At 44.6% G+C, this 26,822-nt stretch overlaps 1 protein-coding gene across 34 annotated transcripts in view; it reads right to left on the bottom strand.

Annotated features, from left to right (window-relative positions):
• ANK2 (ankyrin 2) overlaps positions 1-26,822 on the bottom strand; it is a 958,369-nt gene that overhangs the window by 353,481 nt on the left and 578,066 nt on the right. The window lies entirely within an intron of this gene.

The following is a 26,822-nucleotide window of genomic DNA, read 5'->3' as shown; positions in this document are numbered from 1 at the left end:
CTCTCCCCATCCCTATCAAATTATTTCCTTTGTTTATAACATAACAAAAACTATCTTATATCCCACCAAATCCTCACTAAGCAGAGTTCTAGTTGGGTTACAATCAGCATATCACTGTGTAGGGTTATACATACAATCATACATGTTTCCTAGACTTATAAAAGCTACATAGATTTGTAAATGCAATGTATAATAAGATCTCTAAAACAGCAAGTTTCTACTAACATTACAGAGAGTAAACATTTGGTTCAAAGTCTAAATTTCTTTAAGCTTCTAACAGAGGTTATTGAAAAGCCTTTGTGAAACAGTGCATACGTGGCAGTCGTCCAAATGTCTATGGGGAGTGAGTTCCACACTTTTGCAATTTGATAGTTGAATGATTTGCAATGAGATGTCTTATATTTTATATTTTTCAGAGTTGGGAAGAATAGGATCAGGCAATCAGAGTTGCGATGATCTACAGATCTTCCTAATATCTTAGTAAATCTGGGGAAGCTATTTGGAAAGTCTCCATATAATGTTTTGAATGCCAAGCAACATAGTTTGTATTCTATTCACTTTTCTATTGGTAGCCAGTGGTGTGATGTGGTCAAATCTTGATTTATAAAATATATGTTTTGCTGCAGTATTATGTATCAACTCAGAAATAGTCATACCTGAAGTCAGAGAATTGCTGTAGTCCAGTAGAGCCAATATAGTTGACTGTACTAGTATCCTGTTGTGTTGTTGGTAAAAGTAGGATCTAACCCTTCTTAATTTCTGTAGTGTAAGGAAAGATTTCCAGACTATGTTTAACATGGTCTTCTAAACTTAGTGAGCTGTCTAGAATGACTCCCAGAATGTTTGAGTTTTTCTCGATGTTGAAGTTAGTGCTGTTTGGCAGTTCAATGGAAGATAGAATTAGGAGTGTGTGTGTGTGTCACACAAACCACAATAGATTGGTTTTTTCAATGTTTAGTTAGCACTTTCGATAGCATGGTGTCTATGCTTGCATGGTTCAGGTTCGCTGAAATTACTGTATGTACTGAAATATAAACCCATCTGAATATACTGTACAATGGCAGTTGATAAAGTTCGGTAAAAAAACCAAGTTCATTTGACAAAACCTATTTTACCGACAGGATGGAAAAACTAAACACTGGACTGAAGTGTATAGGTTGCAACATCACATAACATAAAAATATATTTCTATACCTCAATACCATTAACTTCTAAGCATTTTACAAAATAGAATTTAAAAAAACTGTTGAGAAATTTAACTGGTTTAAAAAAAATATTTATTTAACTTGTTTTTTAACCAAATTTTTCAAACTACCCTTGTAAACCAATGTAACCTTTTTCCCCCCCCCCCCAAAAAAAAAAAAAAAAAAGAGGAAAAAAAGATTGATTCTAATTTAAGCCAAACTCGCATGTCCTGGAAGGTTACTATGGGAGTGAGTTGCCTGGTGGTTAGAGCTGCTGCCTTAGCACCCTGAGGTTGTGAGTTCATTCCCAGCCTACTCCTTGTGACTCTGGGCAAGTCACTAAATCCCTCCATTGCCCCAGGTACCACAGTTAAATTATGAGCTTGCAGGAACATATAGGGAAAATACTAAAAAGCACCTGATTACTATTCAATGTATTATAATTGCTTTGGATGAATCTTTTCATGAAAATGTGGTAAACAACAACCACTGTGGGAACACACATCAGCCATTTTGAGTGGTGAGACTGCATGGGGCAGGAGTATAGGAGGATCACTCTTGCCCTGGCTCATCACTAGATCAGCAGGTAGGCCCTGGGATCTGAGAGGTAGGCCTGCAATGGATCTAAGAGGGGGAAGACTCAAATATAAAACCAGAACCCAATTTTTGTGCCCCAAAATCTAGGTTTATAATTGAGTATATACAATAGAAAATCATCATCTGAACACAAAAAGAACCATCCCCCAGATTTGAGACTGATCAAATTTAGTGTGGTTTTATAATAGTGGTGAGATAGGAAAACCTTGTGGTACACTGCATGGTAGAGTCCAGTAGTCAGAGAAGGAACTATTATTTTATACTTTAGTATCTTTTCGTTAGCAAGCCTTGAAACCATTTCAGTACTAGTCCTATAATTCTTAATTCAGATAGTCTGTTTAGTAACATAGATTGATTTACCGCTGAGACATCAAATTGTAATAATTGTACTTGTAGTAACATAGATTGATTTACCGCTGAGACATCAAATTGTCCTCCCATACAGTACTAATCTTACTCTAGATATTAAGGGCTCCTTTTATCAAGCCGCGCTAGCAGGGTTAGCGCATCGGACATTTCATCATGCACTAACCCCTGCAGCTGGCTAAAAAACTAATGCCTGTTCAATGCAGGCGTTAGTGGCTAGCATGGCAGGTGGTTTAACGCATGGTATTACCCGCGTTAAACCCCTACCGCGCCTTGATCTATCAAGCATGTTTCTGTACTGTGTAGGTTTTTGAATGAAAGATTAGGTTCTTATCTGGATAATCTTGTTTCTGTTAATATATACAGGAGTCCTTACGTTAGGTGATCAATCCATGCTCATGAAGCACTTACAGAATGATGTCAATCACATCTTTCAGCTCCTCATCCTTCACCAATGGAGTATAGCTCCTTCTTCAGTTTTTCCTTCTGCAAGTAAACCAAGAAGAAGTGTTCTGATCTTCTCTGTTTGGTTTTTATTATTTTCGGGTCTTTTTACTCCATTTTCAGAAGGCTTTGGTGCCACCAGACCCCATATTTGGGACTACTCTGCCTGGAAGAGAATACAGATTCGCAGGGCAACCCCAAAGTATATCTGATGAGCCAGCCTGCTTTGAGTTCCTTTGAGGCTCAGAGTCCATTCCCCTGGGAGCCTGCTTGCCTTCTGATTTATTAGGGGCTGTGGAGCCCTTGTGTAGATTCCTTTGGGTTTCAGGAAGCCAGCTGCATTTTATTCTCCTCCCATTGCACCATGAGGATTTGTGGAGGTTGAGCCTTCAGTTGGTTCCAGTCCAACTGTTAGTCCGAAGATTTCCAGGTCTTGACTGTTTCATAAGAATTTGAGGCAGAAGGTTCTCTCCACTTCAGTCAGGCCGAAGCAAAGCTGACAAAGGCAGGCACCAGCAGCAGCATCACAGTGAGTACAGCCCATTGTTCTCTTTGGGGAAAATCAGGGGTTTGAAAAAGTTGAATTTAAAGGTTTCTGGGGCCAGGGAAAGGGTCCCCCACCTTCAAAACCTCTTTCCCTGAGTTTTTTTTAACTTTCATTGGAGCCCCCACGGGCTGTTTGTGGTGCAATTTTTCTATATAGCATCATTAGAGTCATGAGTGAAGTGTTGGCATATGACGTTTTTGCCCGCCACATGCTATGGATCAGACAATGGGTAGGTGATTCAGCCTCCAAAGCCACCTTAAACAGACTGCCCTTCAAAGGGCAGATACTATTTGGTAAGGGCCATATGACCTTAGGGCCAGTGTAGCAGATCGATGCCCCAAATCTCTGCCCAATAGCAGACCTCGCTAACCTGCTGGGGGAGCTAGAAGCAATTATCATTCCTCACAATGTTCCTACCAATTCTATGCAGGTTCCTCTTCTTCAGAGATCTTATCAGGGGTCCAGATAGCAATCTCAGGGTCTCATAGAAACATAGAAAATGACAGCAGAAAAGGGCCATAGCCCATCAAGTGTGCCCACTCTAATGACCCACCCCCCTGACTTTACTCCCTTAGAGATCCCACGTGAATATCCCATTTTCTTTTAAAGTCTGACACTCTGTTGGCCTCAATCACCTGAAGTGGGAGTTCGTTCCAATGATTCGACCACTCTTTCGGTGAAGAAGTACTTTCTGGAATCCACCATGGAAATTTCCCTCCTCTGATATTTCAGCGGATGCCCTCTGGTGTTCGAGGGTCCTATAAGACAGAAGACATCATCTTCTGCCTCGATACGGCCCGTGATATACTTAAATGTCTCCTAATCATGTCTCCCTCTCTCTTCGTTCCTCAAGTGAGTACAGCTGCAATTTATTTAGCCGTATCCTCATACGTGAAATCCTTGAGCCCCAAGACCATCCTGGTGGCCATTCGCTGGACCGACCTCAATTCTCAGCACATCTTTCGGTAGTGTGGTCTCCAGAATTGAACACAATACTCCAAATGAGGTCTCACCATGGATCTGTACAATGGCATTATGACTTCAGGTCTCCTGCTAACAAAACCTCTACGGATACAACCCATCATTTGCCTTGCCTTTGAGGAAGCCTTCTCTACTTGATCGGCAGCCTTCATGTCATCACTAATGAACACCCCTAAATCACGTTCTGCTGTGGTCCTAGTCTAGATCTCACCATCTAGTGTGTAAGTTCTGCACGGATTTCTCTTACCCATGTGCATTACCATTACACTTTTTTAGCATTGAAGTTTAGCTGCCAAGTCGAATGACCACTGTTCAGTAGTAGTAGGTCCTGCGACATACTGTCAGGCAATGTGCTTTTACCTACTATGTTGGATAGGTTGGTGTCGTCGTGCGACAATGATACTTTTCCTCTAAGCCCTTGGGTCATATCTCTTATGGATAAGTTGAATAGAATCGGGCCCAAGACCGAGCCCTGTGGCACTCCACTGGTAACATTTGACGTTCTGGAGTGGGTACCGATTTACCACCACCCCTCTGAAATCTACCACACTCAGCCAATTCCCCTAACCCATGCAGTTAGTGTGTCCCCTAATCCTGTGAGTTCAGCTTGTTCATAACCTGCGGAGTGGGATGCTATCAAAAGCCTTGCTGAAGTCCAAATATACTATATCCAGGGACTCCCCAGCATCCAGTTGTCTAGTTACCCAATCAAAGAAGCTAATCATATTAGATTGGCAGGACCTGCCCTTGGTAAATCCGTGTTGGTGGGGATCACGTAGGTTTTCTTCGTCCAGGATTGTGTCAAGTTTCTGCTTGATTAGTGTTTCCATGAGTTTGCTCACTATAGATGTGAGGCTCACTGGTCTGTAATTTGCCGCCTCTGTCCTGCAGCCCTTTTTGTGGAGTGGAATAACGTTAGCTGTTTTCCAGTCCAAGGGGACTCTTCCCATGCGGAGGGAAAGATTGAAGAGCATGGCTAAAGGTGTCGCGAGGACTTCGCTCAACTCTCTGAGCACCCTGGGGTGTAGGTTGTCTGGTCCCATGGCTTTGTTTACCTTGAGTCTTGAAAGTTCGCAGTAGACGCTGCTGGGCGTAAACTCGAAGTCTTGAAACGGGTCTTTCTGGCTGTCTCTTGTCCCTAACTGTGGACCGGCTCCCGGCGCCTCACAGGTGAAGACTGAGCAGAAGTATTTGTTTAGTAGTTCTGCCTTAGTAGAATCCAATTCTGCATAGTTTCCGTCTGATTGCCTAAGGCGTTCTATCCCATCTTTGTTTCTTTTCCTGTCATTAATATACCTAAAGAAGGATTTATCCCCTTTCTTAATGTTCCGCGCTAGATTCTCTTCTATTCGGAGCTTGGCCTCTCTGACTGCCTTTTTGACAGCTTTAGATCTGTCCAGATAGCTTTCTTTCGCCTCCCGCTTCCCTAAATGTTTGTAGGCGATAAATGCTTCTTTTTTCTCTTAAACAAGGTTCGAAATTCAGTACTGAACCACTAGGGTCTTTTGTTTCTCTGGCACTTACTTACTGTTTTTATGTAGCGGTTAGTTGCTTCGTGTAGGGTGGATTTCAGAGTTGACCACATAGCCTCCACATTGTCAGTTTTTTGCTTGGTTATGCAGATCCTGATGGACAAAATCTCCCATGCGGTCGAAGTCTGTGCCTCTGAAGTTGAGGACCCTCGTCGCTGTGTTTGATCTAGAGAAACCTTTCTTGAGGTTAAGCCATACCATGTTGTGGTCGCTAGAGGCCAGCGTATCTCCTACTGAAACCTCCGAGACGCTGTCACCGTTGGGAGTACCAGGTCCAGTATTGCCTGGTCTCTAGTGGGCTCCAATACCATTTGTTTGAGTCGTGCACCTTTTATTGAGGTTAATATTCTTCTGCTGCCACATGTAGTCACAGAGAGTGTGTTCCAATCTGCATCGGGCATGTTGAAGTCCCCTAACAGTACTGTGTCCCCACGCAGAGTGATGTTCTCTATGTCTTCGATTAATTCCATGTCTTTGTCTTCCTGCTGTCTTGGAGGTCTGTATACCACACCAAGGTATAGGCATTTTTCATTTCCTCTGGCCAGGTTCACCCAGAGGGATTCTCCAGTGTATCTAACATCTGTGATTCTGGTAGTTTTGATGTTTTCCTTGGTATATAGTGCTACCCCTCCTCCTAACTTGCCCTCTCTGTCACGATGAAGTAGGTCTCGCATTAGCACAACCTCTAAGAAATCACAATGATGCCAGGTCGGTTGCCGTGCTCCCATACATTGGCAGGAGACTGTTGGGAATGGGAATGGGAGTGAATTTCTCCAGATTACTGGGTTCTAGATCTTATTCGAGAGGGTCACAAGATTGAGTTTTATCGCCCTTCTTCAGATCTGTTTATCGACTCTCCAGCTGGCCATTCAGAAAAAGAGGCCAGGGTTTGAGCAACGGTGCAAAAGCAATTGAACATTCAAGCTATAGAACTAGTTTTCAAAGAAGAATTGGGCTCTAACAGATACTCCATATATTTCATAGTGCCCAAGGAAGGCACCAAAGATTGAAGACCAATCCTAAAGTGTGTAAATGTAGCGCTGAGAATACCACGCTTCTACATGGAGATGGTTCAGTCAGTCATTCCTAGCCTCTGTAGATATGATGGAGGTGTACCTTCTTATTCCCATTTTCCTGGACCACACGAAATACTTGAGATTTCATGTCCTTTAATGACATTTTCAGTTTGCATCCTTACCCTTTGGTCTGGCAACGGCCTCAGGCACCTTCACCAAGGTGAGGGTAGTGGTCGTAGCTCACCTCTGCAGGATGAGAATACAGATGTATCCATACCTGGATGATTGGCTGAACAGAGCACCATCAAGGCTGGAGTGCGAGCAGGCATTGCAACAAGTTCTGAATCTCTTACAGGATCTGGGCTGGATTGTCAATTTCAAGAAGAGTCATCTGGAGCCAAACCAATGCCTGGAGTATCTGGGGATCTGCTTCGACATGCCAAAAGGACAATGTCTTTCATCCCACACCACACAAACAGAAGCTCAGGAAGTAGATTTTGGATCTCTAAGCAATGCTGAATCTCTCAGCCTGGCATTACCTTCATGTGATGGGCTCAATGGCAGCCACCCTGCAGGGACTACCTGGAGAGTAGAACATCCTGGAAAAGGGTACACATGTACTCTCTCCAGGATGCTCTGCTCTCCAGGTAGTCCCTGCAGAGGCATTCCTTACGCGGCAGCTTCTCTGGACCGGAAATGCAAGGAAGAGGCTTGCAGTGGTACACTCTAAAGAGATGCCTTATTGAAAGGGTTTACCTCTTGGAATCTCCTCAATGGTGACCCTAACAACCAATGCCAGCCTGTTCAGCTAGGGAGCCCACTGCGAAGCCATCACAGAATAGGATCAATGGACTCTCCTACAGAGGAAGTGGTCTAATAAATCGCCTGGAACTCTGAAATTTATGCCTAGTGCTGAGGGCATTGAAACAGTACCTGAAGGAAAGGCAGTCCGAGTGTTCTCCAACAATGCCACCGCAGTAGCTTACATGAAACAGACAGGGGGGCACTAGAAGTACTCTCTTACGATTGGAGGCTCAGAAGTTGTTTCAGTGAGTGGAAGCCCATCGTTAGGCACTCTGGAGCAGCCCAACATAGTGGAAGTAAGAAAAAGTACAGGCTAACATTCCTCAACTGGCAGACTCTAGACCCAGAAGAGGTTGTCCTTGATCCGAAAGAGTGCTCAGCCTCAATGTGAAATGCTGAGGAAGGTCAGAGATGGACTTAATGTCATACAGTCAAGAACGCAAAGGCAAAACATTTTTTACAATCATAGAGGCAAATCAGGAAGCACAGTGTTGAATGTGTTGGTTTCGCCCTGGCCGAAAGACAGGCTTCTATATGTGGTTTCCCCCGTGGCGCAATGGTGGGTCAAGTCATCTGCAGAATCATGTTTCACTTGTGATCTGATTTAGAATAATCACAACAAACTATGAGTATATGAGAAGAAATAATATAAGTCACTCCCTGAGAAAAGAAAATAAGTTCTGTAAATCATTTGGCCATATGTTATGCTTTCTGTACAATTTGTATAAATTCCTATCATGCTGGCATGCATGTGTTCTGTTCTTAGACAACTACACTGGTCCATACACTTCTATAAAGAAACCAGAACACATGATTAACAACCTGTCAAGTAATTTTTTTAAAAAATAATAATTAGTTAATTTTTATTATTTGCTGTTTTCATTTTAAATTGCATTGTCATATATAATATTTATACAAGAGTTTTTTTTTACATTCTGTTTCTAGTCATCTGCACATTATCAGAGTAAAGACTTTATACCTCAAACCAAGTTTTGAAGTTAACACATAAACTGAGAAATCCACTGTTGTTTTCTTTCAAGGAACAAATACAAGGAAAGGTGTTACCCTTTCCATGGACACCCCACCCCCCCCCAAAAACAAACAACAACAAAAAAAAACTATTTCTTGATGTTGCTCTTGAGTCTAGACCTTTCAGAGCCTTATCTCGATGAATCTAGTGTTCTAGATTATTTTCAGTTATGCAAAAGGTTTTCTATTTCTGCATTAATGCCTCACATGAAGTTGTGATTTTCTTTCAGATCATGCCAGGGTCACAAAAATGAAACTGCAGAAAATTAGTTTCCTTTCCTAATTGCAGTGAAAATTGGAAGGTGGAACTTTCAACTTTCCAAACCTAATACTTTTTTTCCCCTAGTAAATTAAAAACTGCTTTCAGACATCTCAGTGTGTCTATCATATCATCTTAGTAGTTCTCCCCTCTAGGGTACTTTAGATCCTTAATCTCAGTCTCATAGGGTTTTAATACAGACTATGTAAATTTTGGCAGCCCTTCTCTGGACTGTTTCCATTGTTTCTGCTTCCTTCCAGAAATATAGACTCCAGAACCTGTCATAATATTCAGGTAAGTTCTTATTAAAATATATGCAATGGTATACTCACTTCCCTATTTATGCCTCTCCCGAGCATATCCTAGCATTCCTTGGGCTCTGGTCATCACTTGTTGTACTATTTTGCTAAGGCAATATAGAGGAATTGACTTCTCTGGTGTCCCAAGCCTAAAAACATGCCTACCATTGACATCCTGTGTTAAAATTGCCAATTTGCAATGTGTGCTAAAAAATATATTTTTTGTTTTCTGGGAGGGGCATATTAGGGGGTGAAGAGTGGGCATGACATGCTCTAATTATTCAGTGTGTAAGGCATTGCTGCATACTAATTGATTAGGGTTGGGGTTAGCACATGGGCTCTTACCGTATACAAAATAGGTAGCGTGGGAGCTTATGCAGTAATTTTTAATTAAATTCTATATAAAGAGGGAATTTGGAGGGTTGGAGGAAAAAAACCAAAACATTAAATTTAAATACCAAACTCTCCACTATCATGCCAAGAAGTCACTGTAAGATGAAAGAATAAAGCCCTCAGGTTAAATGGCAAGCATACAAGCTCAACCACCACCACCCACATCATCAGCATAAAAAACTTTCGTCAAAATGTGATGTTAACCAAAACTCTTGAAAAATATCTTAAATTGAACCCAGATTATCTGCAAAAATAAAGCTGTAATTACTTTAAAGCTGTCTCTTGCCCCTAGGTCAATTTAGGTCCTTCTTTCAATGCCAAGGTTTCATGGTATCATAACCTGACACACGCCAGGATGCACTGGGAAGTAGAAGGTCTGCCATTTCGAAGAGGCGGCCTGCTAGCAAGAGGGAGTGGGCATCCCTCTTGCCAGCTTCTACAATGAGGTACAGGATAGGGGCTAGGGGGTTGCTTGAGCATGGGGGGGGGGGTTCTGAGCTGATCCCCCCTAGCCCACCAGACTACTAGGCTATCTTATGGGCTCTTGTTGGTGGGATGCTGGGAGGGGAGCTCTTCATGTAGGGTGGGAGGGGTGTTGAGGAGAGCATGGGGAGAGTGCTGGGGGGAAGATACGGGGGAAAGGTCGGGGGAGAGTACAGGTGGCCCGAATGCACAACCAGGTTGCTGAGGCAGGACGGAAATGGGGCAGTCCTCCTGTGTCTCTGGGTGCATCGCTGTCATAGAGGTGGCCGCCATCATCGGGGGAGGGGGTTGGGGGACCCGCTGATTGTTGTCAGAGGGGGTGCGGCGTCTTGTTAATCAGGGGGGGCTAGTGGCTCAGCTCACTTTTTTTTTTTATTGGTGCAGATATTGTGCATGTGTAACACACGCACAGCATCTGTGCCCGTTTTTTAAAAAGGTATGGTATTTTATAATATATTCATTTCAGGGCTAAACTATCGGTAAGACAGGTAAATGTCTAGTCTTGACCAGTTGCTTGTTTCATATTGCTACAAGTGATCACTTTTATTTTGTGCATTGGGAAGTCATGTTAAAGCATCAATCGTTCTGCTCTTTTACAGGGCATTTCAATATTAATGGCCTTATTTGCATGGCTGGATCAGAGAATGAGCAATCGTGCAGAAAACCATACAGTGAGCCATTTTGTCCATCGTCAAAACTGGTTCAGCGATGATCGTTAGACAATCGCTGACTTTAGTGCATCTGTGCCTGGTAGCGAAAAGCAGGAGCAGAAGACATAGCTACACTAACACCGATATTGGGCTCAGGGCTGGATTTAGATGAAAAGAGACCCTGGGCTATTCCACTTATGAGGCCCTTTCACCTCCCATTTTTAAGTTTGTAAATTACATGAGAGATAATAAAATACATCATTACTGTGATATATATCAATATGTTAAATGAAACATGTTGTTATTGGTACTAACCTTTATAAAAAAAATGTGACACGGATCTTGAGGCCCTAGGCTGAAGCTTAGTTAGCCTAGTTAGCCTATAGGAAAATCCGGCCCTGGCTGGGCTCCTTCCCTGCGTTGCAGATAGCAAAGTGCTCTTCCAGTGCATAGGGGAATGAAGGCGTAAACTAATATTTTGCAGAGTGGATTGAAAACCCAGGGAATCAGGTTCAATTCCCAATGCAGCTCCTTATGACCCTGGGTAAGTCACTTAACCCATCATTGCCCCATGGACAGCAGGACACAAATTCTTTGAAACTCGTTGATACTTTTTGTAACTACTGTATTTCACTTTGTTCTTATGGACTATTTGCCTAACTGTTTTTCTATCCTTTTTTGTATTTTATTTATAATGTAAGTAGAGTATCCCTGTTATATCTTTTTTGCAACTTTCCTGTGTCTATCTAATGTTAGGCCCCTTTTACAAAGCTGCAGTAGTGATTCCTCTGTGGCAAATGCGGCACAGTCCATTTAATTCCTATGGGCTTCGTCACATTTTGCCGTGCCAGGACTCACTACAGTGGCTTTGTAAAAGGGGCCCTTTATCTTTTATCATTAAAGCTTACCTTAGGAACCTTTAGCCAGTCCTTGTGCGCTGGGAGAAGATTTGGGGGAAGAGTTATGCAATTTTGGCCACAGACCCTACTGAAACTGCTTGTGCATAAGCCTCTGGGGCATCCTTCAACCCCATTGATATGAGGCCCACTAGCTACAGCATTAGGTTGCTCAGTACATTATTTATCTGATTAAAATATGCATAAGAAACTCATCAACATATGGAATTGACTGAAAGAAGCACATGAAACATGCTGAAGACAAGATGTTGGTGCAAAGTATGAATAACAAGCCCAAAATACTTGCCTAAGTTTAAAAAAAATTCCACTGCCTCATTTAAATATTCTACCCTCCATGTCTTTTATATGAGGTTGAACATTTCTGACTGATCCAGTGCATGCTATAAAAAGTGAAATCAGATATTTTGCTTATGATTTTAATCTGACCTTATTTAAGCTGGAACTTCAATATCTTTTTCTCACTTATGTTTGTTATCTGAACTGGACCCCATTAATTTCATCTTACTGATCTTGGTGTTGGAAATGGATATCTTCTATTGGTTTCCAAGAGGACCACTGACTCCTTAAGGATTTGGAGGGATTTGATGGACAAAGGTCGTGGACGTTACCTCAAAAGTGGGAAAGATAGGCCTATGAGGAGAGTGTGGCACAGTGGTTAGTGCTATAGCCTCAGCACCCTGGCATTGTAGGTTCAAACCCCATGCTGTTCCTTGTGACCCTAGGCAAGTCACTTAATCCTCTACTGCCCCAGAAGCAATAGATAGAATGTGAGCCCATCAGGACAGATATGGAATATGTTTGAAGTACCTGTATGTAAACCATTTTGAATGTGGTTGTATAACTACAAAAAGACAGTATACAAGTTCCAATCCCTTTCCCTTTTGGTTGAGGTACATAAATTTATATTTAGCTCGTATCTTTTCACTAGGTATTTCCTTGTCTCCAGAAAACTTATGGAGAGATATGTGCCTTGCCCAGGATCACAAGGAATAGCAGCAGGATTTGATCAATAATTACGTAAATGTGATATGCAGAGGAAGAGTTGGTAGCAAATCATCAAGAGGGCCCAGCACTACTGCTGCTCCTGAAAGGGCAGGAAAAGAATGTTGCTACTATTATTATTATTTAGGTTTTAGCCAGGTACTTGTGATCTGGATTGGCCACTGTGAAAATGGGATACTGGGCTGGATGAACCTTTGGTCTGACCCAGTAAGGCTATTCTTACATTCTTATGACCATACTCAGTGAACTAGGTCTGACTGAATCTGTTCTCAACTGGTTCAAAGAATTCCTGACAAATAGAGAATACTGTGTCTGAAAGAATGGCGCCTTCTCACAAACCTGGAAAGCATTCTTTGGGGTCCCACAGGAATCACCTTTATCTCCTATACTTTTTAACCTATTTATGAGTTCACTAGGAAACCTTTACTCCTCAGAGGGAGAATGTCTTATCTATTTTCCTATGCAGATAATATCTTTCTTTTAATAGCACTCAACATTGGCATGAATGATGCTTCCACAAAAGTCTCCAATGGCATTGACAAAATCCAATCCTGGGCACTCTCCAACCAATTAAAGTTAAACGCAACTAAAACCAAACTATTATGGTTTCATAATGCCACACAAATCTATCTGTATTATCAGGCACAACACTAAAATTAGATATGCCTGCTGGCGACCTCGGAATCTTACTAGATTCCACCTTCTCCTATAAACCCCAAATTTTCAACCTCTAGAAGAAAAACCTTTTACAGCCTAAAACAACTAAGACTAATCAAACCTTACAACTACTGCCACCATTTTGCCTTTCTGGTTCAAATTTTAGTCTTAATACAACCAGACTACTCAACTCTGGCGTACCAAGGAGGGGCGGGGGGGACGGTCCGCCCCAGGTGCAAGGCCAGAGGGGGTGTTCAGCTGGCCATTTACCGGGCAATAGGCTGCTGCCGGGGGAAGGCTGCCATTGCTGTCAACAGAAAGCCGGCGTCGAATACTCCCTCCCTGCTGCTTCTCTTCCCCGAGCCGAGCAACTCTAGCCATCCGACGTCAATTCTGACATTGGAAAGGATGTTCTGGGCCAGCCAATCGCTGCCTGGCTGGCCCGGATCGTCCTCCAGAGGTCGGGGATTGTGCCCGGGGCACGGAGCTTTGCGGCGGCGGCGCTGCTTCCCGTGGCCCGTACTTGCTGAGCTCCTCGTAGAGCTGGTAGTCGTCGGTGAAGCGGGTGCACATTGTGGTAGTGGCCATGTTAGGACTGCGAGATCCGCTCGAGCATGGGGCAGGGTAGAAGGAGGAGACGGCGGGGCAGGGCGGCTGCTGCTGCTAATGGTGCTGCTCTCGTGCGGCTCTTCCCTCCCTCTCTCGGCTCTCTCTGTGCACAGTCACTGTGGGGAGGGAGGGAGGAGGGCGGCCCAGCATGTTGGGCAGCCAGAGTTGGTTGGCCCGCGGGAAAAGAAGGAGGGCGAATTTGGCGCCGGCCTGTTTCCGATGGCCAGTGCAGCCTTTCCCAGACGGTGGTGGCAGCATGGTGGTAGTAGCGGCGGTGGCATGGGGGAGGGAAGGGAGAAAGAAAGAAAGGGGGGGGGGAGCCAGGAAGCCAGAAAGAAAGCAAGGGGGGGACAGGGATCCAGAAAGAAAGAAAGGGGGCAGGGTGAAAGAAAGAAAAAAATGGGGCATGGGGAAAGAGAGAGAAAGACAGACATAAAGAAAGAAAGGGGGGCATGGAGAGAGAAAGAAAGAAGGGGGCAGGGTGAAAGAAAGAAATGGGGCATGGAGAGAGAGAGAGAGAAAGACAGACATATAGAAAGAAAGGGGGCATGGAGAGAGAAAGAAAGAAGGAGACAGGATGAAACAAAGAAAAAGTTGGGGGAGGGAATGAAGTCTGGAGGAGAGGAAGCATACAGTAGGCTGAAAGAAGGGAAAAAATATTGGATGCACAGTCAGAAGAATAAAGTGCAACCAGAGACTGATGAAATTACCAAACAAAGGTAGGAAAAATGATTTTATTTTCAATTTAGTGATCAAAATGTGTCTGTTTTGAGAATTTATATATGCTGTCTATATTTTGCACTATGGGCCCCTTTTACTAAACCGCAATAGCAGTTTTTAGCGCAGGGAGCCTATGTGCGTTGAGAGCAGCATGGGGCATTCAGCGCAGCTCCCTGCACTAAAAAACGCTATTGCGGTTTAGTAAAAAGGAAGGGGGTATATTCAGTGGCGTACCGGGGGGGGGGCGGGAGGGGCGGTCTGCCCCGTGTGCCAGCCCTGAGGGGGTGCTCCAGGCCTTGCCATTCAGTCCCCCCCACCCCCGAAGGACCGCTCGCCCCACTGACCTTCCTGCACCACCTGTGAAGCAGCCCGCAGCAGGATCATGACGTCAGCGATCCCTGAGCTGCTTGGGCGCTGCTTCCTGCGCCGTGGTCCCGCTCCTCCTCTAACGTCAGAGGAGGGGCGGGACCGCAGCGCAGGAAGCAGTGCCTAAGCAGCGCAGGGATCGCTGACGTCGCGATCCTGCTGCTGCTGCTTCATAGGTGGTGCAGGAAGGTCAGTGGGGCGAGCGGTCCTTCGGGGGTAGTGGGGGGGGATTGAACGGCAAGGTCGGGAGCATAGGTAGTGCTGCTTCATAGGTGGTGCGGGGAGGCCAGGGGGCAAGCGGTCCTTCGGGGTGGGGCGGGCAGGCAGGCAGGCTTTCAAGGGGGAGGGGGGGTGACAGGCAGGCAGGCAGGCCTTCAAGGGGGGGGCAGGCCTTCAAGGGGGGGACAGGCAGGCCTTCAAGGGGGGAGGCAGGCCTTCAGGGGGGGACAGGCCTTTGGGGGGGTGCAGACATTCAAGGGGGAGGGACAGGCCTTCAAGGGGGGGGCAGGCAGGCCTTCAAGGGGGGAACAGGTCTACAAGGGGGTGGGACAGGCCTACAAGGGGGTGGGACAGGCCTTCAAGGGGGGGACAGGCCTTCAGGGGGGGTGCAGGCCTTTGGGGGGGTGCAGGCCTTTGGGGGGGTGCAGGCCTTCGGGGGGGGTGCAGGCCTTCAGGGGGGGTGCAGGCCTTCGGGGGGGTGCAGACCTTCAAGGGGGGACAGGCCTTCAAGGGGGGGACAGGCCTACAAGGTGGTGGGACAGGCCTTCAAGGGGGGGGCAGGCCTTCAAGGGGGGACAGGCAGACCTTTAAGGGGGGGACAGGCCTTTGGGGGGGACCCTGATTTAGAAGTACACGGAGGGAAGGGGGTGTTCAAAGAGACGTGCATATGCCAAACTTTGGGGGAGGGGAGGAAGAAATAATGGGTCTGAAAATAGAAGAGAGGGAGAGAGATGATGGACCATGGGATTTAGGGAGGGAAGGAACAGAAAGGGAGAGAAATTGGACACAAGGGATGGTGTGGAGGAGGGATAGAGATACTGGATAGGAGGGTAAATTGGGAACAGAAAGGGAGAGATGGATGGACTCTGGGGTGGTGGGGAAGGAGGGAGAGATGCCGGATGAAAGAGTAAGTTAAGAAAAGGTGGATCTGTGGAGGGAGATGAAAAAAAGGAAAGATACCAGACTTCCTGGGAGGGAAGGAAAATGGAAAGGGAGGACAGAGTTGGCAGATGGATGGTTAGCATGCAGAAAGAAGAAAGAAGGAGATCCTGGCAAGCAAGTTATCAGAAGAAAACCAGAGCCTTGGAACCAACAAGATTTTGAAATATAACCAGACAACAAAAGGTAGAAAAATTATTTTATTTTCTGTTTACTGATTATAATATGTCAGATTTGAAATGTGTATCCTGCCAGAGCTGGTGTTGGACTGCAAACGTGAGCTAGGATTTAACAGAGAGAGGAAAAGTCCTTTTTGTTTCTTTATTTTATTTACACCACAGTGCCAGTGTGGTTAGGAGAAGCCAAAGGGGTGAAAAAGCTATAAAACCAACCAGGAGTTTTTGAAAAAAATCACCCAACTGGGCAGGAAAAATGAATTGAAAAAACCAATTCAATAGGCTGAATCGAATCGAAATTTTTTTTCCTGAATCTGGCAGCATTAGTTTGCGCTACTGTCTTAGACTTTAGGACCTGGGATTGGGGAGAGATGGCATCCTCAGTACTTTATAATGCAAGTGAAACGAGGATTTGGTCAGACTTTTGAAGGGTCTGCAGAAAAAAAGTATTGTATAGGCCGGGGACATGAGACAGCAGGAAATGGGAACTTTTCTTCCTTCTATTTTTGTGAATGGAAAGGCTGAGGATGTCAGAGAGTTCAGTTAAAATATGTGCTTTATAAGAAATATAATAATGTGTTTTATAAAGTTTATAGCATAGCTGGCCTACCCAGTGAGGTGTTCCTAGTGGTGGTGGTGGCAGCGTGTCAATGTGTTGAGAGGAAGAGGTGGGTCTGGGAAATTCTGCTGAGCAAACTCCGGGCCCATTTCCACCCCCCAGTTAGTCCACTCCACTCAACTGGTTCACACACTGAGTGGGTCTTTGGGTGTTGTTTTGGGATCTCTTCCAGTGGTTTATCAGTATCTCCTTCTGGTCCAAGGAAGGAAACTTTGTTAACCTTAGCATTGACCTACAGAATATGTTTGTAACAGCGCTGCTTGTGTGGCATTAGGCTATGTAGTGATTGAAAGAAAAAAACAGAGCTTTGCATATTTTTGCACTATATGGTGGGTGTATGAGGAGATTCACATTTCCTGCACAGCTAAGTCCATGTGAAGTTACCTTGTGCTGTATTTGACATCTAGCAAGGTCTCTGTTTGAAATGAAAGATCTAAACTTAAAAATGAAGTGGCCAGAAGTTATGGTAAAAGCAGATAGTGTAGCTGGTTTTAAGAAAGATTTGGACAAATTCCTGGAGGAAAAGTCCATAATCTGTTATTAAGACATGGGGGAAGTGTCTGCTTGCCCTGGATCGGTAGCATGGAATGTTGCTACTCTTTGGGTTTTTTACCAGGTATTAGTGTCCTGGAACGGCTACCATGAGAATGGGCTACTAGGCATGATGGACCATTGGTCTGACCCAGTTAGGCTATTTTTATGTTATGTTCTCATCTGTAGGGGCCTTTGTTTTCACTTCTTATTTTAATGTATTTTTTTTCTGGGAACTTATCAGTGTTTTTTATAATGGGAACAAAAAATGGAAGAGAATTAATGTGTGTGGAATGGGGGGGGTAACTAATTTCTTCAGCTAAATAATTCAATCCACTTCAAACAGACATAGGAGAACTCACGCACCATTCACACACCCTCCAACCAAAAACGTCAAAAGAAAAAAACTGTTTCGACAACCTCCTAGCCATTCGAGCTGCAACACTCGACCCCCAACTCTACAACCAATTGACATCGACCACAGGACTGCAAAACCTTCAAAAAGAAATAAAAACCCCTTCTATTCAAAAAACACATAAAACCGAACTAACACAATCAGAACTGTCCCAAGCATCACCTGCAACTACTCCATATGTACTTCTGATGTCATTGACAATTCAGACATAATTTATGTTATGTTATGTTTGGAATATAAGAAAATTTTCACTGCCTGTTTCTATTCTGACCATTTATTCCGTTTCATGGTCATTACAAAAAATATTTTTTTACATGGGTGGGGGGGGGGGTGTCAAAAAATGATGGGCCCCGGGGTGCCACATACCCTAGGTACGCCACTGGGTATATTTGTCTATTTTTGTATAGTTGTTACTGAGGTGACATTGCATAAAGTCATCTGCCTTGATCTCTTTGAAAACCCACAGAATATAAATGATAATTAACATTTTCCTCTGTGTAGAGTGTGCTTTGTAATTTTTAAAATTTTATTGTTGGTAGATCATTTTGACTTGGCCACGACAGTAGAGGGGGAGGGAGAGAGGGGAGGCTGCTGAAAGACATCTAATAATCCTTGCAGGCTTGACTGTGCAGGGAATTATTTTTGTAAAAATCATGTTTTGTTATGTGACTGGCATTATTTTAGACTTTAATTTCTATGAATGAATAGAATGAAAATGATATAAAATTACTTGGTTTTTTTTTTATGTGCGTGCGCTGAAGGAAAGTGGAGAGAGAGTGGGCGGATGACACTGAAGGGAAATGGGGAAGAGAGAGTGGGGAGAAGACACTGATTTATAAATTGACAATTGTACAGAATATTGTTTCTTTTTATACTTTAATATAATAAGTTCAATATAAAACAATTCAAGGCTTGTGTGGATGGAATCAGGTGGTTTGTGGGGATGGGGACCAAGCTTACGGGGATTAGTCCAATAAAATGGTATTTTCTTATTTCTCATTATTTGTTTTATTTTTATTTGTTAATTTGTAAAGTGGTGATTGTTATGTATCAGTTTTTTCAAATTTACATCTACTGTCTTTATATTTTCCACAGTATTAGAGGACATGTATTACTGTTTTTGTGGTGTTGTGGTGTTGCATTGTATGCAAAGTCTGGTTTCTTGGCAGTTCAGTTTAACTTTTGTCTACATATTTCTATTTTTAGTTTGTGATTATTCCATATTGGGCAAAGGTGTATCTGTCTGTGCAGGGCCGCCATCAGAAATTTCTGGGCCCCTTACCGAGCAATCCTATTGGGCCCCCCACGCACCCCTTCCCCCCCCCACCACCCCCCCCCCCTTCTTCCATGGGCCGAATACACACATACTTTTCTCTGTCGCCGCACTCTTTGACCAAAAGATTTGTAAGCCTGCAACCACGTCAAGGTAGACTCTTTCAGCAGGGCCCTAACCTAAACTAAACTAAACTAATCTATACCTATCTATTCTAAACTAACATATGTCTAATACTGAACTAATAACAAACTAACTAACAAACATCTGCATAATAAATAACTAATAAATAATAGTGCTAGTAGCTATAATTCACTTTTGAATGTAAAATCTCAGTTAAGGATTTCTTTTGACCTTTGTAGGCCAGAAGTAGATCACAATTGCACAATATTTTTTGTAACAAGTATTACCGTATTTTCACGGATATAACGCGCGCGTTATACGCGTTTTTACCTACCGCGCATACCCCTCGCGCGTTATATGCCTGAGCGCGGTATACAAAAGTTTTTAAACATAGTTCCCACCCCGCCCGACGCCCGATTCACCCCCCCCAGCAGGACCGCTCGCACCCCCACCCCGAACGACCGCTCGCCCGCGCCCCCCCCCCCCACCCGCATCCACGATCGGAGCAAGAGGGAGCCCAAGCCCTCTATGCCCGGCCGACTCCCCGACGTCCGATACATCCCCCCCCCGGCAGGGACCAACTCGCACCCCCACCCCGAAGGACCGCCGACTTCCCGACAATATCGGGCCAGAAGAGAGCCCAAACCCTCCTGGCCACGGCGACCCCCTAACCCCACCCCGCACTACATTACGGGCAGGAGGGATCCCAGGCCCTCCTGCCCTCGCCGCAAACCCCCCTCCCCCACCAACGACCGCCCCCCCAAGAACCTCCGACCGCCCCCCCAGCCGACCCGCGACCCCCCTGGCCGACCCCCACGACCCCCCCACCCCCCTTCCCCGTACCTTTGGTAGTTGGCCGGACAGACGGGAGCCAAACCCCGCCTGTCCGGCAGGCAGCCAACGAAGGAATGAGGCCGGATTGGCCCAATCCGTCCCTAAAGCTCCGCCTACTGGTGGGCCTAAGGCGCGTGGGCCAATCAGAATAGGCCCTGGAGCCTTAGGTCCCACCTGGGGGCGCGGCCTGAGGCACATGGGCCCATACCCGACCATGTGTCTCAGGCCGCGCCCCCAGGTGGGACCTAAGGCTCCAGGGCCTATTCTGATTGGCCCACGCGCCTTAGGCCCCACCAGTAGGCGGAGCTTTAGGACGGATGGGCCAATCCGGCCTCATTCCTTCGTTGGCTGCCTGCCGGACAGGCGGGTTTGGCTCCCGTCTGTCCGGCCAACTACCAAAGGTACGGGGAAGGGGGGTGGGGGGGTCGTGGGGGTCGGCCAGGGGGGTCGCGGGTCGGCTGGGGGGGCGGGCGGAGGTTCTTGGGGGGGGCGGTCGTTGGGGGGGAGGGGGGTTTGCGGCGAGGGCAGGAGGGCCTGGGATCCCTCCTGCCCGTAATGTAGTGCGGGGTGGGTTAGGGGGTCGCCGTGGCCAGGAGGGTTTGGGCTCCCTTCTGGCCCAACTACACAAAGGTACAGGGAAGGGGGTGGGGGTGTCGTGGGGGTCGGGCCAGGGGGGTCGCGGGTCGGCTGGGGGACGGGCGGAGGTTCTTGGGGGGGGCGGGTCGTTGGGGGGAGGGGGTTTGCGTCGAGGGCAGGAGGGGCCTGGGATCCCTCCTGCCCGTAATGTAGTGCGGGTGGGGTTAGGGGTCGCCGTGGCCAGGAGGGTTTGGGCTCCCTCCTGGCCCGATATTGTTGGGGAGTCGGCGGTCCTTCGGGGTGAGGGTGCGAGTGGTCCTGCCGGGGGGGGGATGTATCGGACGGCGGGGGGGGCATCAGGCTTTCAGGATGGGGACAGACCTTCAAGGGGGGACAGGACTTCAAGGGGGGACAGTGCACGGAAAGTCAGGGGGGGTGAACGGAGAGTCGGGGACAGCGCACGGAAAGTCAGGGGCAGTGCACGGAAGTCAGGGGGGTGTGAACGAGAGTCGGGACAGCGCACGGAAAGATAGGGCAGTGCACGGAAGTCAGGGGGGGGTGAACGGAGAGTCGGGACAGCGCACGGAAAGTCAGGGCGGGCGAAAGGAGCGTCGGGCATCACGCGCGGTATACCCGTGAGCGCGGTATACAAAAGTTTTTGTACATGTCATTGTGATTTCTGCGCGCTATACCCGTGTGCGCGTTTTACACGGGTGCGCGTTATATCCGCGAAAATACGGTAAATGTGTTTTTTATAAATACTGTAAGCTTAATAAATATATCAGAAAAAACTACACATCTGAGCGCATATCTGAACATACACATCTGTATGATCCCATCCTCCTCTGCTTGCCTATAGCTGCATCATGCATGTTAAAAATGTACGATATGTTGATATGTTCACCTTCCTTCCTTCCCATCCATCCTCCTCAGCCTGTCCTTACACATCCACAGCTGCATGTTAATGATGATGTATATGTTATGATGATAAATAAGTGCATATGAGCACATCATTAACATGCAGCTATGGATGAATATAAAAAAGAAACAATATTCTGTACAATTGTCTATTTATAAATCAGCGTCTTCTCCCCATTCTCTCTTACCCATTTCCCTTCAGCGTCCTCAGCCCACTCTCACTCCACTTTCCTTCAGCACACGCACATAAAAACAAGCAAATAATTTATATCATTTTCATTCTATTCATTCATAGAAATTAAAGTCTAAATAATGCCAGTCACATAACAAAACATGATTTTACAAAAATAATTCCCTGCACAGTCAAGCCTTCAAGGATTACTAGATGCCGACGACTCCGCCCACTTTACCTCGCTGGTAACCTCCCCTATAAATTTCTCTGCTTTGCGGCGCACGCCGAAGGAGCGCACCTAAGGAGCAGATTCTGCTCCTTTATGCGCTCCTTCATGCAGCTCCTTCATTCTTGTTTATCTTCATTACCCCCGTTTACTTTCTCCTCCTTTTTCAGACTCTTTTGTCTCCTTCTTAAACTATATATCTTTTTCTTCTCTTTTTTCCTGATATTGCACGGCTCAGAATTTGTCCCCTATAATTCTTTCATTTTCACCTCTAATATCATGTCTTCCATCCCAACTATTTGGGGCCGTCGCTATATCGACCCTACAGTTTGTAAAAATCACATCAAACCTCAATCAAGACAACTCATTTCCATTCCACTTCATTCCTCTCCAAACTCCTGTCATAATCTACATCACCACTCCCTTACATTCAATTCAGGATTAATAAATGTCCGCTCTATAAAAATAAACATCATTTAATTCATGATATTATCATTCAACATAACCTTCAAATTCTATGTCTCACAGAAATATGGTTAACTCAGGGAGATGATGCTTATATCACACAGGCTTGCCCACCTAATTATAAAGCATATTTTCAACCCCGCCCAAACAAAAAGGGAGGTGAACTAGCAATTATACATCATGCTTCAATTCCTCTTCAGGTAAATACCGCCAACCTTTTTTCTCACATTCCTATCGAATCTCTCCAATTTTCTATTTAAACTCCCCTCTCCTCTTAACTTTCTTCTTATCTATTTACCCCCGCCAATAACTAAAGTCTCTCTTTCATCTCTTATCTCCACTTTAACTGACTTCAATATCGCCTATCCTGAGTCAATAATCCTTGGAGATTTTAATATCCACTTCAACTGTCCTAATCACTTTAACACTTCTGAACTCCTAACTTCAATAGCTGATTTATCACTATCACCTCTTATCCATTCGCCCACTCATTCAGCAGGAAATACTCTAGACATGATTCTATGCCCAACCACAATGACCCATTTCTTTCACAATTTTGATTTCATCCCTGTACCATGGTCAGATCATACACTGATTATTTGGCAATCAAACATTCCAACTCATCCTAATCCCATTAAACAGACAAATAATTCTTCTTTCTCTCGTAATCTAAATAACATAACTCTCTCTGCTATACAATCCTCCTTTGATCTAAATCTCACAGATTTCTCTTCCCTTCCAATCACAGAACAATTTTCTAATTGGGAAACAGCTACGAAAACCCTATTAGACTCATTAGCTCCCTCATCTGTTAAACAAAATAAACCCATTCTCAACACTTCCTCAAGAAAACAACAACCCTGGTTTAACGAAAACTTGACTCTCCTCCGTCGACAGGTCCGGACGGCAGAAAACAAATGGCGTAAATCTCGTTATAACAGTCACCTTCTTTCTTATAAAGAAAAAGCTTCTCACTATAAAAAGACCATTCAACAGACTAAAAAGGACTACTATTCAAAACTATCTCTACCACTAGTAATTCATCCACTTTTTCAGTATTGCCCATATCTCTTTCAAGTATTCTAAAAAAAAACTTCCTCCTCCTGCTTCAATATACCATCTGCTGATGAACTTTCCCTATTCTTTGACAACAAAGTCACTACTATTCGTACCCATCTTGGACCTCCTCTTCCTGCTTTTACGGGCTCCTACTAATAATGATCTAACTTTCCTACCTCTCAGTTCTTTCTCTAAATTCAAAGTACCCTCACTAACACAACTATCCACTGTTTTACAATCTATAAACTTACCTAATAACATTACTGAAAGTTTTTCCTTCCCTCATCTTATCAAAAAATTATTTTCTTTCTTTGGACCTTATCTAAGGGAAATGATCTCCAATCCTTTTCTGACTGTTGTGTTCCTACCGTATGGAAATCAGCACTAGTATTTTCCAAAACTGAAACAATTACAACACTGATCCTTCTTTACCTAACAATTATCGTCCCATTGCCAATCTGCCTTTAATCTCTAAACTTACCGAAAAAGTGATTCATTCTCAATTATCAGATTTCTTCGATCAAACACATGCCTTACATCCTTATCAGACTGGCTTTCGAACTTCTCATTCTACTGAATTATCATTACTAGGTCTCATTACAACTATACAATACTCCCACGATCATCTAAAATCGGTTATACTAATCTCCCTTGACTTATCTGCAACTTTTGACACCATTGACCATTCTTTACTTCTATCTAGATTAGCAGACTGTAACATCACAGGTCCCGCACTCAACTGGTTCATATCCTATTTTCATCAACGCAACTTTAAAGTTCATATAAAAAACCAAACTTCTTCTTCAGTAACTCAAACTTTTGGAGTTCCTCAGGGCTCTATTTTATCCCCACTACTATTTAACATTTTTCTATCCCCTCTTCTTTCTCTTGCACAATCACTAGGATTCTCAATTTTCGCTTACGCTGACGATATTCAGCTACTCTACCCCATCAATACTTCTAACTCTTCGGATATTAATGATCTTAACACTAAATTAGATATCATAAGTGATTGGCTATTCTCTAATAAACTTTCACTCAATGTTGATAAATCTTGTGGCTTACTCCTTCCCATTAAAAAATCCGAAACTTTACCAGGAACAATTTACATCAAATCCACACCCTTACTTATGGATACAAAAATAAAATTACTGGGCGTTACCCTAGACAGAGATCTCACTTTCCATGATCACATAAGTACAGTTGTAAAAACTTGTTTTTTTAAACTTCGTATCATTCGTTCACTCATTTCCATTTTAAATACCGACTCGATCAATATCCTTATTCATTCTTTAGTTATCTCTCACTTAGATTACTGCAATTCATTATTAAATGGACTACCCCAAAAAGAACTTCGCCGTCTGCAAATTATACAAAATACCGCAATAAAACTCATTTACAAAATAGGTAAATTCGAACACGTCACCCCGCTCCTCAAAGAGGCTCATTGGCTCCCTGTCACACACCGTATAATTTATAAAATTTTACTGCTCTCTTTTAAAATCAAACTTTCCCATCTGCCCTTATTTCTTGACAAATTACTAATACCCCAAAGTTCTCCCCGTACCTTACGTTCTACCGACCAAAAACTCCTTTTCATTCCGTCCCTAAAAGAATCCTACTATACAAGGAAAACTAATTTTGCCATAACAGCTCCTACATTATGGAATTCTCTCCCTCAATTTCTCCGGGATGAAATTCATTTACCTAAATTTAAAACTAATCTCAAAACTTTCCTATTCCAGGATGCCTATAACAAATCCTAATCTTTTTATCTACTTATTTACTCATCCTTTTCCTAAAAGCTCCCCTTTATTTCTGCGCATATCTCTTATACCATGCACCCTTGTCCTTCATGTCCTACCCCTTCCCTCTATCTCATTTCCTCCAATATTATGTAACTTTCTCCTTCCTTCCCATTTCTCCTCACGGTCATGTTTGTCAGTATTGTCTAATATGTTTTCACTAATTTTTTTAACACACCAATAACTAGTTCTTACTCTCCTATTTTAAATTTTTTTTACAAATTGTTAACCGGTCAAATATTTGTTTTATGATCGGGATATCAAAAATCAATAAACTTGAAACTTGAAACTTGAAACTTGTCTTTCAGTAGTTCCCCTCCCTCCCACCCCCTTACCTTCGTGGCCAAGTCAAAATGATCTACCAACAATAAAATTTTAAAAACACAAAGCACGCTGTACGCAGAGAAAATGTTAATTATCATTTATATTTCACGGGTTTTCAAAGAGGTCAAGGCAGATGACTTTATGCAATGTCACCTCAGTAACAACTATACAAAAATAGACAAATATTCCTCCTCCCTTTTTACTAAAACGCGATAGCGGTTTTTAGCGCAGGGAGCTGTGCTGAATGCCCCACGCTGCTCTCAACGCTCATAGGCTCCCTGCGCTAAAAAACGCTATTGTGGTTTAGTAAAAGGGGGCCATAGTGCAAAATATAGATAGCATATATAAATTCTCAAAGCAGACACATTTTTGATCACTAAATTGAAAATAAAACCATTTTTCCTACCTTTGGTAATTTCATCAGTCTCTGGTTGCACTTCATTCTTCTGACTGTGCATTCAATATTTCTTCCCTTCTTTCAGCCTCCTGTATGCTTCCTTTCCTCCAGACCTCATTCCCTCCCCAAACTTTTTCTTTGTTTCACCCTGCCCCTTCTTTCTTTTTCTCTCTCTCCATACCCCCTTTCATTCTGTATGTCTGTTTTTCTCTCTCTCACCCTGCCCCCTTCTTTCTCTCTCCACACCCTCTTTCGTTCTGTATGTCTGTCTTTCTCTCTCTCTCTTTCCGTGCCCCATTTTTCTTTGTTTCACCCTGCCCCCTTTCTTTTTTTTCTGGCTTCCTGTCCCCCCTTTCTTTCTTTCTCCCTGCCCTCCCCTATGCCACCACCATTGGGAAAATGCTGCCACCGCCACTGGGGAATAGGCTGCCACTGCTGCCATCGGGAACAGGCCGGCGCTGAGTTCGCCCTGCTTCTCTTCCCCGCGGGGCCGACCAACTCTCGCCACCCGACGCCAATTCTAACGTCGGAGAGGACGTTCTAGGCCAGCCAGGCAGCGATTGGCTGGCCCAGAACGTCCTCTCCGATGTCAGAATTGACGCGAGTGGCGAGAGATGGCTGGCCCCACAAGGAAAAGCAGGGAGAACTTGGCACCGGCCTGTTCCCGATGGCGGCGGTGGCACTCAAGTGGCTAAAGAGCCGCAGTTTGCCAGCCTAGGGAGAACACTGGAGGGTGGCCAGCTGTGCACCCCCTTGGGACGTAAACCCGGGGCGGGGCAGGGCGGACCGCCCCCCCCCACCACCCTGGTATACCACTATCTGTACCTCACTCCCTCCCTATGACCAAAAATTCTCCTTTCTTCTATTCCCCGTGTACACAACCATCTCTTTCCCTC

The sequence above is a fragment of the Geotrypetes seraphini genome, chromosome 1, assembly GCF_902459505.1.
Source record: "Geotrypetes seraphini chromosome 1, aGeoSer1.1, whole genome shotgun sequence".
Lineage (NCBI taxonomy): Eukaryota > Metazoa > Chordata > Amphibia > Gymnophiona > Dermophiidae > Geotrypetes > Geotrypetes seraphini.
Note: the sequence above shows the minus strand (reverse complement) of the source record. Positions and strands in the feature narration are given on the sequence as shown.